We start from the raw sequence: 17,805 nt of genomic DNA on the forward strand, positions 1-17,805 counted from the left end.
AACACAGACCCAAACCCTCGGATCTTAAGAACAATGAAAAAGCAATCAGGTTCTTAAAAGAAGAATTTTAATTAAAGCAAAAGTAAAACAAACACCTCTGTAAAATCAGGATGGTAAATATCTTACAGGGTAATCAGATTCAAAACATAGAGAATCCCTCTAGGCAAAACCTTAAGTTACAAAAAGACACAAAAACAGGAATGTACATTCCATTCAGCACAGCTATTTTACCAGCCATTAAACAAAAGAACATCTAACGCATTTCTAGCTAGATTGCTTACTAACTTTTTACAGGAGTTCTGAAGAGCATTCCTGACCTGGTCCTGGCAAAAGTATCACACAGACAGACCCTTTGTTCCCTCCCGCCTCCAGCTTTGAAAGAATCTTGTCTCCTCATTGGTCATTTTGGTCAGGTGCCAGCGAGGTTATCTTAGCTTCTTAACCCTTTACAGGTGAAAGGCTTTTGCCTCTGGCTAGGAGGGATTTTATAGTTCTGTATACAGAAAGGTGGTTACCCTTCCCTTTATATTTATGACATCTTGTACAAAGACTACTACAATAGTGTGTAGGGTGTGAATAAAGGAATGCTTAGCGTCACCCATCCTTCAGAAGCAATACACAGCACACACTGCACTGAGAAGAGGAGGACTGTTTTGCAGTTAAGGCACTGGAGTGGGACTCAGGGATTTTGGTTCAATTCCTTGCTCTCCCACAGAAAAATGACTTGCCCAAAATCACACAGGGTAATATCTCTTCCCTCTGATGTGGGGATTATGACAGGTATCAGACAGACAGTGCTTTTCCCAATTAAGAATGGTGGCTTAAAAGGTTGAGGAGCACATACAGTGAGGAGTTGAGTCCCTTCAACTCCTCGTAAGACAAAAGGGGCTCAGCATCTTGCATAAACTGGGCCTATGAAGCGATATGTCGGAAGAAAAGGAGTACTTGTGGCACCTTAGAGACTAACAAATTTATTTGAGCATAAGCTTTTGTGAGCTACAGCTCTCTTCATTGGATGCATCAGCATTGGCCTAAGAGCTTGACACTATTTAGTTTGATTTAAAGTGAAGCAAGAAAACCTGATTAGTGCGGCATGCTAAGACCTGACTTGTCCTGGGGAAACAGAGGCTGTTGATAGTGTGGTGTCACAGAAAGAAACTGGGTTCAACAAGGCAATTTCTCAGAGGCAGAATGAATCTTGGAATCTGGAATCACAAGTCTTATTCAAGCCTTTCCTTACAGAGGTTTCTTTGTCTTGGTATGGGGAATCTCACCTTATCTTAAACTTGACGTTTTTCCCCTCCAACTGATCCATATATCCTCCATTCTCCCTTTCTTCCTGGGATTTTTTCAAATCACTTCTGCTCCCATAGTATACAGTAACTGTATTTTCCACTGAATGCATCCAATGAGCTGTAGCTCATGAAAGCTTATACTCAAATAAATTGGTTAGTCTCCAAAGTGCCACAAGCACTCCTCTTGTTTTTGCGGATACAGACTAACACGGCTGCTACTCTGAAACCTGAGTTAAAAAGAGTTTTTCCCATTCTCTTTATTCTGGCTGCCTTTGGGGTTATGTAGGGTGGTTGTATTTTAGTGACAGCATACAGACTAAAATGTGAGTCTATCTTATGATGTTTAACCTTGGTCACATGTGCAATAGTTGAATACCTGATTAAGTACGTCTACAAAATAAAAGCAGAAATAAAAATTGCTGAAGACCACAATCTGAATGCAGGGTTTTTTTCATCTTAAACAATTGCATTTAATTATAATTAGAAAATGGATACTCATATCTTAATTTGAAAAGTAACTGAGTCAAAAAACAAACACCCCATTTAAATCACTCCAGAAAGAAGAAGTTCATATGTTCTACTTCCAGTAAAGTATAGGCCTCACTCATGTGAACACTCAGATATATGAAGTTACACACGTGAGTACACGGACTACAACAGAACAACTAATACAAGTCAAGTTAACCATATGGTTAAGTATATGTAGGACCCTAAAAAACACAGATCATTCAACAGAACACACCCAAATCCTTTTTTTTTTTTATCTTGCTATTTTGATTGTGATGGGTGCATTAGAAATAGTGAGGGTACAAAGACCTGCATGTACGCTATTGGACATTTCCTGGCTTTTTCAGGACTTATTGCATGGGTACAGATCACTGTTTGAAGACTATGTTTTTTGAAAATGTAACTACATTGTATAATTGAAGGATTTCAATTTTTTCTCTTTTTCAAAGTAATTATAGTACTCGTGGAAGGTATTGGATTGACAACTCAGAAGAATGGATCTAATTAATAGTTTATATGAATCTCTGATTTATCAGCAGTTTTGTTTAGATGTGGGCCTGAACAAAATCCCAGAATTGACCTCTACCCCAACTCGCAAAGTAAAAGTTTTAAGGGGATTAAAAATCCAGGTTCTAAAGTGAGTTTTGTTGCTCAGGCCAATATCTGCTGATAAAGGGCTTGATCCCACCATATTGAAGTTAGTGGAAGTTTTTCTATCAATTTGAATGGCAGCAAGATCAAGCCAGTAGCAAGTAGAGGCTAACAGTTAATAAAGATGCAGAGCTGCTGTCCAATTAATTGGTTTTCTAATGGAATCGTGGCAATAAAGTAATGTGCACTGACTAGACAGAATATATTCACATTGCGGAATATGAAAAATAAAAGATACTAGATAATGACTGTAGTTAACACAGATTAACATTTCAGGATGTTCCTATTCTGAGAAGGCTAAAAAGCATCAATAGCCACATCCTGGGAAACCTTGTTGTGGGTGTGGAGGGTCCTTTTCATACCACCTCCCAAAGAGTGTCACTGACAGGACTGGTTTAGAAGTGCCATTCTGGTTTATCAGACATCCATCACTTAATACCTAGTTTGACAGAAGAAAGATAAACAGTACCATTAACAAAGCAGTGTGTGGACAACATTCATATGTTCACGTATTTCAGTTTAGCTTGGAAAAAAGGCATGTAATGTACAACCCAATCTCTGACTCAAGCCAATTACCAAGAGCAGAAGGCCTCTAAGCATACCCAAGCTGTCACTGTTGGACACTTTTTATGTTTAGCACCAGCCTTTGTCATCTTAGGGTAAGATCCTTTGAAATGCAAGTCTGAAACAGCTCAAGGGCATCCTTTTACCTGAAATTCTCCAGGCACCAGCTGAACCCCAGTGAGCAAGACATCTGGAAAGACGTAGCTAGTGGCAAACATGCCGCTGAGAGAGAATGTGTCAGAGCTGGTTTCAGCAGTAGCCACTAGGTACCCACAAGTTTTCAAGTCTGTGCTTTTACACTTCAGTAGTGTGCATATCTATGGGGAAGAAACAGAGGGGATACATTTGGAGAGCTTACAGTAAACAAGAGCCAGGCTTAGACAGCAGGAAAAGCCTCTCATTGTCAAGGCATTATAAAAATATTTACTCATGTAATTAAGTCAGACCCATGGATGCTCTGATGCCTTGTAATTCAACAGAATGCTTCACCTGTGCCACCGGTGTGTGGGTGTATTTATCCACTCAACTATAGCTCTGCAGTTGACACAATTTGTGGCCTGAACAAATCACTTCAGCTCTGTCTCAGTTTCATTATCAGTGAAATGGGGATATTTGCCTGTCCTACACAGAAGGATCCATTTAGGCTTACACAATGCTGTAGAAATGGTACTACACTGGAAATAAGAACAAACTCAAAAGCTGTGTGTAAAGAGTGGATTATATCCCTGTTTCTTAGATACATTAGCTTGCAATCCCAGTAATACATAAAAAAGTCGTATCAGCATAAGCATCGCTTCAACCTGTTGCAAAATGTTCACAGCTGAAACAAGCTGTCCCACAGGATAGAGCATATCTGCTGAGTCATGAAGCACTGCAACAGGCTGTCCTCCTAAAGTTAGTATGCGTTTTAGGGAGGGGCTGTGTGCCTTCCCTTCCAGGTTCAGACACCAACTTCTCTGAACCCTTATAATCAAAGATAAATCCAGGCCTTTGGCTGGGAAAAGACATCACACACCTCTGATCACTTACATCAGAGAAAGAACAGGAAGCATCAAGATCCTAAACTGGGTAAAGATGACCTGTGGGGTTAATAGCATCCTATTTCTCAAACATTTGTTTTAAGAAAAGCACTGTGTGATGAAGTATCTAACTATCCCTTGGGGCAGATGTGAAGAGCTCCAAATGGAAAAGGGATGTTCCAGCCCTCCGCCACCCTACCCCATCAGAAATAAAGAGAAAAGCTTTACCTGCGGATAGTATTCTCCTTCAACAACTTGAAGGCCATCAAAAGCACCCAGCACATAAACTTCATCTTCTCGCTTCTCCGCCATCCTGTAGCTCAAATGACAGCAAAGGTCCTTCTGGCAAAGTGTACGATTTCCTTCAGGCTTAGTGAGTTCAGTGAAGGTGAACTGATCAAAGTAAATGACTCCGCTGAAATCATGGTCATCTGGTGAGAATCGTTTGATGCTTGTGGCATATGAGCTCTAGTTGACAACAATAGGGTAAGTGGGAGAAAGACGAGGGTGTGAAATCAGCTCTGCAACCAGGAGGTGACCGTTCTATTTCTGTATTGTAATGAAATGCCCTGGGTCCATTTGGTGCACAGATGCCACTCCCTGTGTGTGAAAGACAAGAGGGAGCTTTTAATCAGAAAGGAATTACCCATTTCATATTATGCACTTTATCATCACACGTTAAACATGTGCAGAGTTTTATTCTGTTATTGTCAGAACTATTTTAAAATCAAAATTAAAGCTTTTACACACTATATGCCTGGTCTAATGCTCATTGATGTCAATGGGAACAAGGCCAAATTCAAAGGTTTCACAGCAGGTAAGTGACATGTAATGGGCGATAAATCACATGCTAGTAAGTGTGACTAAACTGTTGTAAATTACAGTGATTGGGAAGGAAGGTGTAAATTACACTCTTATATTCCTTGTTGAATTTGGTCTTGTCTCTCTTATGCAGTTTTTATTTGGCAGAGTGGCCGGTAACACTGTAAAGCAAATACAACATTTTAGGAAAACATGTGCCAAGAAATCCCTTACCTTTGAACCTCCACGTAGGTCTTAAATGTGTGGCTATCATTTTTATATTTTACAATACCAAAAACATCCCACCCACCCACCCCCAAAAAACATGTCTGAGGAAAGAATGGGGCCATCTAACTTTAGCATAGCAATGACTCAAAATCAGTGGAGATGGCTGTGAAGATGCCTAAATAAAGAGCCCAAGTAGCAAAAAGTTTAGTGCTAGCTATCAGCTGGAAATGCTCCCCCACAGTAATACTAAGCTATAAATTGGAAAAGCCTCATATATGAAAAAGGAATGACAAGTCTGTTCATATTAATGTAATAGTTATGCAAGTGTTAGGCCCATCCTTAACAGATATCATATTGTATACTACGCTATTGCTCTGTGACAATGAACATAACACAACTACAATGTATGAATCCTAGCAACTGTCTGAAAAAAATGTCAATGAACACAAGTCTATAAAAAAAGTTTTACACTAGTTTATAAAGCAAACAGATATTGCATGAAAATCAGCCATCACAACTCAATTAAGAGTATTCATCAGTACTAAGTCTCTATCTAGTGGAGATACAAGTTTGTTATATCAGATTAACAAACAATAGTTACATGGGATTTCTGAAATCAAGGTCTGTGGTGAGACTACATTGAACTGTAAAATCGAACTTCAGCAATTATTACTTCACAAGGAATTTAAATTCTACAGATTAACCTAAAAAAACCCTTTGTTCTGAATTTAACATTTTATTTCTGCTCTATCTGTAAACATTCATTACTAAGACTCAGATCCTCCAAACACTTACACGCATACATAAATTTAAGTATACGAGTAGCTCTACTGAAGTCAGACAGACTATTCACATGCTGAACTTGAAGCAGGTGCATAAGAGTTTGCAGGATCAGGGCCTAAGATGCCAAATCAGTTAACCCAAGATTGTAAATTACCTGTCATATCTAAACTGGAGTTGTGTGTATTCGCTGAAAGAAAATTGACACCCATTCCCATAGCCCATGCAGAGTGGAACTGACAAGCAGACAAAAGTGGTAGAGTATTCATCCATGCTGTCGGGAACAGCACAGTATCCACTTGTAACTTGCTCACCAGGACCACAGCGGGATCATGGAAAAGTATGTCCGTACAAGTGAAAATGCCAAACTTTCCAAAGGATGTATTGAAGGTGACAAACTCTGGCTCCTTAGGGTAATCGAACTGAGTTTCTGTCACAAAGAGGTTGTGCTGTTTATGGGAAAGAGAGAAAGGAAATATATTAGGCCATATAAATCAGAACTCAGTGCAGTTAAATTGTTTACATAAATACAGGGAACACAGAGTCTATGTTTCTGTTAAATTCTATTTTTTTCCACATCGAAAGAGGCTGGATTACGATACAAAGGAAAGTCAGACAGGACTATACAGGATTCCCTTTTCTCTTCCGTGAATGGTATTTGCATTTATTCATTGGTAGGAAGTTTATGAAATATTGGATTTTTCATACCCCACAGAGATTGTCCCTTCATATTTATAAATGGGACCAAATGGCCTTTTGGGAGCTCAAATTAAATTTCAACAATAGCAGAAAAAGTGATACAGCAAGTTAGTGGCTAGCATTTCTAGTGTCCTTGCTTTTAAACCATGATTTTAGTTACATATAAATTTAAGTTTAGGGAACTTACTGTAGTTTCACCGTTTGTTCTCATAATTCCTTACTAGAGAATGACATGATTTGTTGCATCTGTAGGCTGTGCATTGCACACTGAGCCAAGAGGCGAATGATGGTGCACACACCCGTGGCTCTTTGCACTCCTCCCCACCCAGCTTCTTCATTACCATCCTCCCATCCCCCTCCATTTCAGAGACACCCTAATGTCAGGGTTCTTTGTGTCCTCCATTCCCTCCTAGCCCCCCCCCCCGCCCCATACCAGAGGCTTTGTGTGCACCTTCATGGCTCCTTATTTCCTCCTACCACTATTCTTATTCTCATGTTTTCCTTTCTCTTTCAGGGCATTACACTTTAAACAACCGGGAGGATGGAGAGAGCGGAGATGGGGAAGCTCTTATGCTGGACAGTATTAATGGTTGCTGTCAATTGGTTTTGTTCTACAGACAATTACAAAAGTGGTTGCAGCTGCTGGCTCTGCTAATCAGATTTATACCCTTCAGGTTTTCCTAATTTTCACCAAAATCCATAGAGTTCTTCCCACTGATGCCTAGAACATTCCCTGTAACTTTGGAATTGATTGGATGTGGCATTCAGAAGCTATTGCATTACACCCAAACAAAGAAATACCATCAAATTGAATGTACGGCCTCACAAGTTCAGCTGACTACTTAAGTCACCAGCTGCTTAAGGGTAGTCTACACCGGCAACGCTGAAGTGCTGCCATGGGGGAGAGCTCTCCCAGTGCTCTAAAAAACCCCTACCAGAGTGGGGAGCGCAGCTCCCAGCGCTGGTGCACTGTCTACACTGGTGCTTTACAGTGCTGAAACTTGCTGCGCTCAGGGGGGTGTTTCCCCCCCCTTTCCCACGAGCGAGAAAGTTGCAGCACTGTAAAGTGCCAGTGTAGACAAGCCCTAAGAGAGTCCAAGTAGGTATTGCCTGGGGTTCACGCTAATTTTTTGGCATTAATTTTCTGCCCTTTATAAGTTTTGTGAAAGAGCAGTCAATTGTGGCTGCCCATTGAAGCAAGAACTAGATTGGACTGGAACATTTAAGGTTAATGTTTTGACAAATAGGGGTTAAAGCTTCCTCAGCTCAGATTCTGCAGCTCTGGCTGGGAAAACGAATTCCTCTGACTACAGACACTGAAAACGTGACCTTTCCTGCTTTAACATGGTATTACACTCCGATCCTCTGCATACCACGAAATACATTCCACAATAGTTTTAGTTATAGAATTTGGGGGAAAATGCTAGATATCATTAAAAGGAGTTAATTACTGCACTGAACTGTGCAAAGTTGTTTATTTCTTACCTTATGGTAGCGTGCCACCAATTTCCTTCTGAATCAAAGACAATGTAGTATTGTACTGATAGTGACCATCGCTGGGGCACTTGGGATCACTGGAATTACATGGCTTCTTGTCCCCAATATTGGCAACCACATAGATAGCACTGCTGCTTGCCATGCAGCTGAGTCTTTCCTGCACTGGTGCGGAGCAAATTTAATGGTCAGTGAGAAATTTAAAAAAAAAAAATTCTTAGACTTTGGAGAAGAAGAAGGATGGATTTAAGTTAATCATTTTAATTAGAAGACTGCTGTTGTAGGGTAACCAAATGAAAGTACAGAATAGACCATTGGTGAGTCTATCAAAGTGTTCAGAATAAAATCCAGAAGTCTCCCTTTGTGCCAGTATGGGTTATCCTAACTGGACAGAACAGTTTGATATTGTGCTTCCAGTCTCTCCCCACACACACCACACCTCATTTTCGTCTTAGACTAGATTCCTCTCACAAGGAATTGGGTTTGGGTTCCACTGAAAAAAACCCCGCACACATGTACGTGTATTCACACAACAAATAAACAAACATTATTATGGTTCCACAATTAGGAAATGCCAAAACTAAGTGCCAGAAATGAGGTTTGGGAAAGAGGAAAAGTGAAAGAACAACATTACAACAAACCCTCCTTTGTCCCACCCCACAAACATCCCGGGGAGGATGTATGGGTTTTGTTTGTTTGCTTATTCTTGAAATCCAAATGTTTAACTAGTTACCAAAATATAAGATAAGGACAATGTCACATCTCACTGTTCAATCTGAGTTCAGGAACAATTGCACATGTTGTGTGCCATCTTATCTTTGAGCAGGTACCACCTATCTTAATGCTGAACATTTCTTAGGCTCTGATCCTACAATAAGCTCCACATAAGCAGACCCTGGAACCTGCTTGGAGCTCGTTGCAGAAGGAAGTTTTTATTCTGTTCATGCAAATCCCTTCATTCTTTTGCCCGGCCTCTATACCATAAGTGGGGAAAATGGGGTAAAAAAACCAATGTATCTTTAAAAATCAATTTAATTTAATCTATGACCACAAACACTACAATGCCCTCGTCATAACTGTATGGTTATTGAATGGCATCACTACAGGGCAGGAATTAACATTGTTTGAGTGCTTAAATTGTACATTTCCACACCTTAACAGGTTTGAATTGCTTTGAAACTCTTGAGTTTCCCTGAGTTTATAATTAGACATGGGCAAAATCACCAGGCTACAGAGTTGTCCTCTGGCCCAATGAGCATTCAAATATTTTACACAAAGTTGAACAGTTTCAACAGGAAAGGCTGATAGAGACCTACCTTAAGTAACCAATACCATCCCTGGTGAATAACCTAACCTTGGGCTACAGGTTATTGGGGGGAGGGATGTGTACCAACACCACCACCTTTCCTTCCCCTAACCCCCAATTTTGTAAATCTAGCCCTTAAAATGCCCAGAAACAAAAACACTTCATGTAACATAAAACATTTTGGTGAACTTGGAACAGACATTTTCCATTAGTCAAAATTTTAAAAAATAAATAAATAAAATTGGAGTTTTACCTGAACCAAAGGGTTGGAGTTTTTGTTTGTTTGTTTTTTTAATTATTCCAAACTGCCAGCAAACCAACCAAACAAACAAAAAATCAGTCAGTCATTCTCCCAACTCTATTTATAATGCTAGTTTCTGGGATAACTGAAATACCTTTGTAATGTTTTTTACCCTTAAATTTTCATGTGGTTTCTATCTTAACTGAGTTTTTTGTCTAGGCGCCTGGACACATGCACACACACCATGCTACCTCATATGAGGTAAGTGAGTTTTTAAACTTATTTTAAAATTTGGGGCTGTTCCATAATAGTTTGCAGAGATTAATGTACATACAGCTTTTTTTAAATTAAATTATTGAAAGATGGTCCAAGATGTATTAAACATTTTCTCTAGGAACCCATAACTATGTTTAAGCCTTTAAACAAGACCCACTTCAGCCTAAATCTCCAGCTCAAAAATATCTGAGTTTCTTTTGCTTGTTTCCGCTTTGGATTGCAAATTCTTTGATGCAGGGAACTATGGGTTTGGGGGATGCTGCAGCACCCCCTGTCTTGAAGTGGTTTCCATTATATACAGGATTTAGTTGGGTTCAATGGCTCACAGCACCCTCACTATACAAATTGTTGGGCAAAATCTTGGCCCCAGTAAAATCAGTGGAAATTTTTGCCATTGGACTTCAATGGAGCTAGTATTTAACTCCAAATCTCTTTACTTTTGTACAATATTGATTACCATGTCATTGCTCAAACAGTCACAACAATATTTTAAAGGTAAACACAGCTGAAACACAAAGCCAGTATTTACTGTATTATAAACATTAGAATGGCTAAACTCTGGCTTGACTTAGCCGCAAGTGATGGTGGAATATCTGCAATCCAACACCGCTGGGGAAAATCACCCTTGTGTAGATGAGAAAACAAACTGACTCGTTCTTCTAGTACCACCTAGTGGCAAAACATTAACAAATATTTCTATGACTATATATTATTAATCATTAATTGTAGCCAAGCACTATTGCTGTCCTGTATTGACATTACTGTGACGGGATGTACTCATGTCCACACTCTACACGCTATTGTAACAGTCTTTGTACAAAGTATGCCTTAGGAGATATCATTTAAAAACTCATCATTTGCTGATCAATATAATATCGTGGCAAAATTCACATAGCAGCGTTATATGTGAAGTTATAAACATGAGCTGAGATCATGAGTAAAAGTATGTTTTCCAGAAGAGTCTGGGAAGTGGCCAAACCAGTTCCTCAGAGTGCCTCAGCTAGGTGTAAACAAGGTCAACAGGCCATTACCTGCTAAGTGGCCATTCTTTGGCAAGAAAGGGGGCAGGGGCAAAAAAAAAAAAAAAAAAAAATCTTAACAAAGAAGCAGCATGGAGTTCCCTTCCACACAGACTGCCTGTTGCCATGCTCCCAGCTGGAAATGCATCTTATAAAAAGAAGGGGGAAGACACCCCAAGGCACCCCACCTCCTTCCTCTCACTGTGTCCATTGATTAACTAAGTGAGAAGGGACAAAGGAAGCAACCATTACATAGAAGAAGGGGTCCTGGCCTAAGAAGTTTGGCCAGTAAGACTTCTGAGAACATGTGGTGAGAACAATTTTGCTTTGAATTTAACACAGTTAAATTTAACAAGTACCAGTTGTGTTTTATATTTATTTTTCTTGTATCTAATTTTTATACCTCGTTACTTGTATTCACTTAAAATCTCTCACTTGTTAGTTTATAAACTTGTTTTAGTGTTTTAATCTAATCCAGTGTGTTTAAATTGAAGTAACTGGGAAACTCAATTTGGGGTAACAAATATGTGTGCATATTATTTCTATTAAAGAAATAGACTTTTTTATGACTGTCTTGTCCAGGAGGGGGTTGAGCAGCACAGGACATACATTTCTAGGGGAAAATATAGGAGAGGGAGGTGTTGCAGGTGTCACCCTGGAACACAAATCAGGGTGTGGTTGGCAGGCTGCAGCATACACAGTTGGGAGTGACTTGCTGCTGCTGTTTGTGAGCGGTCCAGATTATCTGGAGGCTACATCAACAAAGCAGAGTAAAGGACACCCCAAGTTAAGGGCGGGGTGACAGCTACTCATTTGTCTGGATTGTACCCTGATGTGTCCAAATTACATCACTGCCTTTTATTAGACAAACACCTCTCAGGAGTGGTCTAGATCATACTTAGTCCTGGCATGAGTGCAGGGGACTGGACTAGAAGACCTCTCGAGGTCCTTCCTTTCCTATGATTAGCTATTGATTGAGGAGATTCCTGTAATCCTACCATATTAAAATACTAAAGATGATGTGATGTGTCTTAAGATCATTGAAAAATAAATAATTTTAAAAACTGAAATTTTATGATCTCAACTAATGTTACAGTTTACAAAGGAAAAAAAAAGGTTGACAGCTTCCGTTACTTTATAATCATTTCCCAATTCTGCTAAACAGGGCACTCTGATACAGAGATAGCAATTGCTTAAAAAAAAACAAGGACTTTAAATTATTAGGGTCTGAAAGTCCTTCTTTGAAGTAATTCAAGTTGAATTTTGATTTTTGTTTGTTCAGTCGTGTTTTTCTTTACACTGTTAACATATTAGTACTAAAATGCATAAAGTTATTTGGATTATTTTCCCTTAAATGCACCCTAAACCTATTAAAATAAAGTTATTCCTTCATCTTAGAAATATTTCTTTCATATTTGCTCTTCATAAATTATTGCACTGTGACATCACAGAATATCTCTTAGGACCTGGTTACAAGGATCGCCAGTTAACACTGACTGGATTTTGACTTTTACTTAATCACCAAAAATGCGTTCAAGCACTAACAAAAGATCATTATGTCACAGCTCATTGCTCAACTGGGGTTCAGATAAAAACACAGATTATAGGATTTATTTTTTAAACCTTGGAGCAGGTTTCCCCCATTTCAATAGTGAACATTTCTTAGGTCCTGATCGTGTCCCAGCTCCCACATAGAGCTCATTGAAAAAGCAGAGCCCTTATAACTTGCATTTCATGTTTTTCTTTCAAATAAGCATTGAACCCAATGAGTACATTAAATGAAACCGAGAAACTGTAATTAGACTAATGATGCATCCGATGAAGTAAGCTGCAGCTCACAAAAGCTTATGCTCAAATAAATTTGTTAGTCTCTAACGTGCCACAAGTCCTCCTTTTCTTTTTGCGAATACAGACTAACATGGCTACTACTCTGAAACCTGTATATTAGACTATACTTTATGGGGAAAAAACAAATCATGAAAAACTTATCAGATAGTACGTTCTTGTGATTAGGCTACTCTCGTTAGACTGACCTAACACTTGGTAAAGCAACCCACATCCTTTCGTGTATATATACCTGCTCCTGTATCTTTTATGACATACATCTGATGATGTGGGTTCTAGTCCATGAAAGCTTATGCCCAAATAAATTTGTTAGTCTCTGAAGTGCCACAGGTTAATTTGTTAGTCTCTGAAGTGCCTCGGGTTTTTTTGCTGATACAGACTAATACAGCTACCACTGAAACCAAGCCCTTATGAATTCGCTCATCTCCACGGCTGAATGGAGATTTTTGCCTCTCCCCCACCATCCCACTCCCCCTTTTAGTAGCAAAGACAATACCTTTCAGGCTCAGTACATGGAATCCAGTTCACCTGTGGATCTGGGATGTCCTCAAGATAGGGGTAAATGGTTTCTCTTGTGAAAACCCAGCCATAAATACCATCTTCAGGAGTCACAATGATACGTGCATCCTGGCAAAACAGACTAAATTAAATAAGTCTCCACTTAAATAAATACATCTCAGTACAGAATAGCCAATGACAGTACCCGCAGGGCTGCTGCTTTGATGGCCCCTTCCACAAATATCCATATTTTTGTTCATCAGCATCAAAGCATCTTCAGGAGAAACCGGTATTTTGGTGTCCTCTGACAATATAACTGAGTGCTCGTACACAACTGCAATGTAGCTGTCCAAGGCACAGGCCTTCAGGACAGACAAAGTAAAAATTAAAAGTAGCATAAACATGCGGCTGGGAATAGACCATGTTTGAAACTTGGTACTTGCTCAAATGACTGCAAGGGCAGGCAAGGTGAGGGGGTTAAATCAGAAAACTGATGGCCTCACTTTGGAAACCTTCATTACCTATTTAATCACGGGACTCTTTAATCACGGGACTCTGTTACAGGAACTCCACATTGTGCAACACACAGTTATCACATCTAGAAAGTCTTACACCACGAAGAACAAAAGGCCTGCACAAGTAATGCTGTGCCATTTTAATTACCTTTTTGTTGCCATAGAACTCACTGGGCAAAAGCTGCAGAAAGACCGTACTGCTGATTTAGAAACACTGCCTGTCTATGGCAGAGACGATGGTGTGAATTCAAGGCTAGCCAGCTCAGTAGAAAAACCAAGTACGGTGAAATCACAGCAGGATCCAGTTACTTACACATGCTGGGCTAAACCCTTCTGCCTTAAATCACACAAATAATTTATTTACTACAGTAGAACTGTTTGCACGAGTAAACCAAACAGGATTTCATGGGAGGGGTAAATGCTGAACTGCCCACTATGGCATTTTAAAAAATAAAACTGATTTTAAAATTAACAGATCCAGTCAGACAACCTTGAGAATATTTTAGTAATGAGAACCAGTTAATAGCACACTCTCATTAACCTGTTCTGGTCCAGAGCCATTTTTAAAATGCCCCGGAACAGTAGGTTTCAAAGTTGGACAGACAACCAGAATTACACAAACAAGTGAGAATAACAGAGTACGAATGAACAACCCAGCCAAACTGAGCTTTAACTGGCCATTACAGGCAATAAATAGCTTTATTACTAAAACTGCCCCGACGTTCTGTTATAAAGTGGCACAAGGGACGAAAATGATACATGTAATGCAACAGAGAGCAACATACTAGTTATGAAAAAAACAGTCCAAACTAACCTTTAACTGCTTGTTCCAGGCAATAAAAGAGTTAATCATTAATATAAAACAGAATATTCAGTTCCATAGTAGCACAGAGAACAAAAATATTGCATATAATAGAACTAAGTGAGAATAACATAATACTGCTGAAAACCCCGCACCAAACCAGCCTTTAACTACTCATTCTGGTCAATACATTGGTTCGCCTATTGATTAAAAATATCCAGAGCTGCATACTCCTGAAGTGAAGGGAGAATAAAAATAATGCTTAGGGCTATATAATAGTCAGAACCAACTTTTAATACTATACCAACTTCTGTGCAATAAAACATTATGTGTTATTACTATTAGCCTATTTGTGTTGTTATTCTTATTGTTGGTAGCAGAAAGAGAGGAGTGGTGGTAGCCTCTTTAAAATGGTTCCAGCAGTAAAATATTGAATAAAAAGAGGTTTTTTTGTTTTTGTAGGGAACTGGTTATGTGCTATAATCTAAATTGTTTTGTGGGTCTTGTTTTTAATCAAAATAAATTTTTCCAGGAAGGCAGAGAATTGAACCTGGATCTCTAGAGTAGCAGCCTAGCACCTTAACCATTGGACCACCCTTCCTCTTTAATGTTCCTGTGTAGTCTAGATGAAATTAGTGGGACTACTTGGTGGACAAAATTAACATGATTAAGCTTTTGTCCTGAAGATCTTACAGTGTAAGGCCTGACCCTGCCAAATGCTTGGATGGTGTATAACACCGCTCTCTAAGTCTGACTAGTAGATGTGGCTATAAATAAACTGACGTTTCAGAAAAATGTTCTTTCTAAAATGGAACAAGTAAAATTCCAAAGTTTCCTGTTCTAAAAGAAATCTCAAGATGACATTTGTGGGACAGAGACCTTAATATTGATGCAAAATATGGTATTAATAAAATTACTATAACTGTGATAGGGTGTCCATCCCACACAGGACTGGAAGGGGTTAAGGTTGACAGGTAGGCCTAATAACTCCATAGGCTGCACCTGGAGGAAGAGCAAGGGAGCAGGGAATTGATTGCAAGCAGGTTCAGCTTCTGCAGGAATAGTGGGGCTTATAAAGCCAGGAAGCTGGCAACAGACAGGGGTTGCTGCTGGGAAAGGGCAGTCACTCCCTGGGAAGAGGGTTTGGAGCTGGTACACTCAGGGCAAGGAGGAAAACCAGGAGTTGTAGGAAGCAGTCTATGAAAGAAGCAGTAAGAGCTGTGAGAGGAAAGTCCAGAAATGCTTGGGTTGAGGGACCATGGACTGGAACCCAGAGTAGAGGGTGGCCCTGAGTTCCTGTACCCACCCTTGAGGAACTGGCACCATCAGGGCAGTGCTGGAGAAGACTGCCTGGGACTTTTTGTGCAGAAGGACTTCAGGTAAAACCCTGGAAGGCGGGGGGAACACAGAGTGATTTGGCTGGAGAGCTGAGTCACAAAGAGGCTGCAGCACCTCCTGGGGCAAGAGAGGGGCTGCAGACAAAGAGAGAGGTGGAGAGACAGTGAGCAACCGCAGTAAGGGGTGTTGACCCAGTGAGCTATTCCTCAGAACCTCCAAGAGGAGGAGCCCTGTCTGCAGGGAGTAGAGCAAAACCATCACAGTAACTTATTTTTTAAGTTATTACAAACTTGTTTGCACCTTTACTGAGTATTAAGATATAGCTACAAAAGTGTTGTAGGCAGGATGCTCGGAAATAAAATGTACATATTTAGCTATTTATATTCAACAATGTTTAAAGTTAATCAAAGAAATTTCAAGTTTCTGCATCTATCAAGGAGACAAACCATGTTAAAGCTTGTAGGAATAAACCTAACTGTGAAAGGAATGCAGGATTGTGTTAGCAGAGCAATCAATCTAAAGGTAAAGTGGGCCTACACGTAGAGCCCTGCAAATCTAGATATCCGCTTTATAGCTGCGGACAATGTTTGTGGATTGGACGCGGATACAAATTTTGTGTCTGTGCAGGGCTCTATCTACACCAACCTCCTTCCCTCCCTCACCCTGAAGCTCCTCCCCTCCCCCCCCCTTTTCTTTTCAAAGAAAAGACCACAGTTGTGGTCAGCTGGTGCTTGAAATCCTCTTGATATACAGCAGAAATGCTGTTGGCAGGTCAATCTCTGTGACAGCTCCTGAAGTTTGGCACTCACTCCCCTCACTCTTACCTTGCCTTCCAAGCCCCTCCATTCCTCCAGGATTTAGGGAAGTCTACAGTAGAGGTGGGATTTATCATTAGAATGCTGCTGGCTGCTCTCAAGGGGTGAGGCTGACTGGATGTTCCGGATTATAAGCTCAGAGCTTTTTGAGATGGGAATCTTGCATGTACTTTCTATATATTGAAGAAATAAACTCTGCCATAGTTGCAGAGGTAAGTCGCCTGTAGCCTGATCTATGAATTGTATATTAATTATATGGATTATTTAAGAATTCCCAGTTCACACTCTGAGGTTTGACAGGTTCTTGTCCCAAGATCAGGTCCAGTATTACTGAGATTACTGTTTGGTTGGGAACCCTGATGCGCAGAGTTGTGACACACACAGAGTTTAGGAACCCTTCTGTATTTACAATAGTTTAATACATTTAGCAAAGTCACAAATACTCTAACCCAGCAAGGTAGACAGAGAATACATCTGAACATCTCTCTCTCTCCTCCTGCCCACAGACTGGGATACTTTTATGTTAGCTGATACCACTATATCTCATGCATATTCAGCAGATGTTTCTCCCCTCTTCCTTATTTGTATCTCCTCACCCTACTAATGTTGGGCTGCCCTTCTCCTGTAGGTTAGTATATTAATGATCTCAACTCATCATATACATCAATTCATTGCCATGGCACCCTTGTGTTCAGACATCTGCAGATGTTCCCATCCTAAGATATCCACAAGCTGATGTTAGCTCATGTTCCTGTGGTTGGCTGGTGTCATTATTGACAAACTTCCCCCTTATACACTATTCTCAGTTCCCCAAAACTTAGGGGTGACCACTTGGCACAGATAAATGGCTTAATTTCATAGATCTAAAGCCTTAAGCTAACTGCTGAAGCCAATGTTTTATAGGATACAGGCCTGTAGTTTCCTTACATTATTGCTGAATAAAATAAATGCTAAAGCTAGCCCTATGGGCTACACACCCAATAGAAATGCAGACTAATTTGACCCAATTCCCTTTCCATCATGGGTCAAATTCAGTCCTGGTCTAAACAGGTGCAATGCTGTACTTACTGAATATGACCTAGCATATAAATTCAGCTCTCCCATTCCCCAAG

General features: G+C 39.9%; 1 pseudogene across 1 annotated transcript; it reads right to left on the minus strand.

Annotated features, from left to right (window-relative positions):
* Positions 1-103: 103 nt before the first annotated feature.
* Positions 104-17,778, minus strand: LOC311518771 (pantetheinase-like; annotated as a pseudogene). The gene is made up of 7 exons (XR_014714674.1): positions 13,429-17,778; positions 13,217-13,352; positions 8,030-8,203; positions 6,003-6,294; positions 4,265-4,636; positions 3,164-3,334; positions 104-2,892 (listed from the first exon to the last, which is right to left on the minus strand). The product of XR_014714674.1 is annotated as a pantetheinase-like (transcript).
* Positions 17,779-17,805: the final 27 nt, after the last annotated feature.

Source organism: Lepidochelys olivacea (assembly GCF_965140295.1).
Source record: "Lepidochelys olivacea isolate rLepOli2 genome assembly, chromosome: 3".
Lineage (NCBI taxonomy): Eukaryota > Metazoa > Chordata > Testudines > Cheloniidae > Lepidochelys > Lepidochelys olivacea.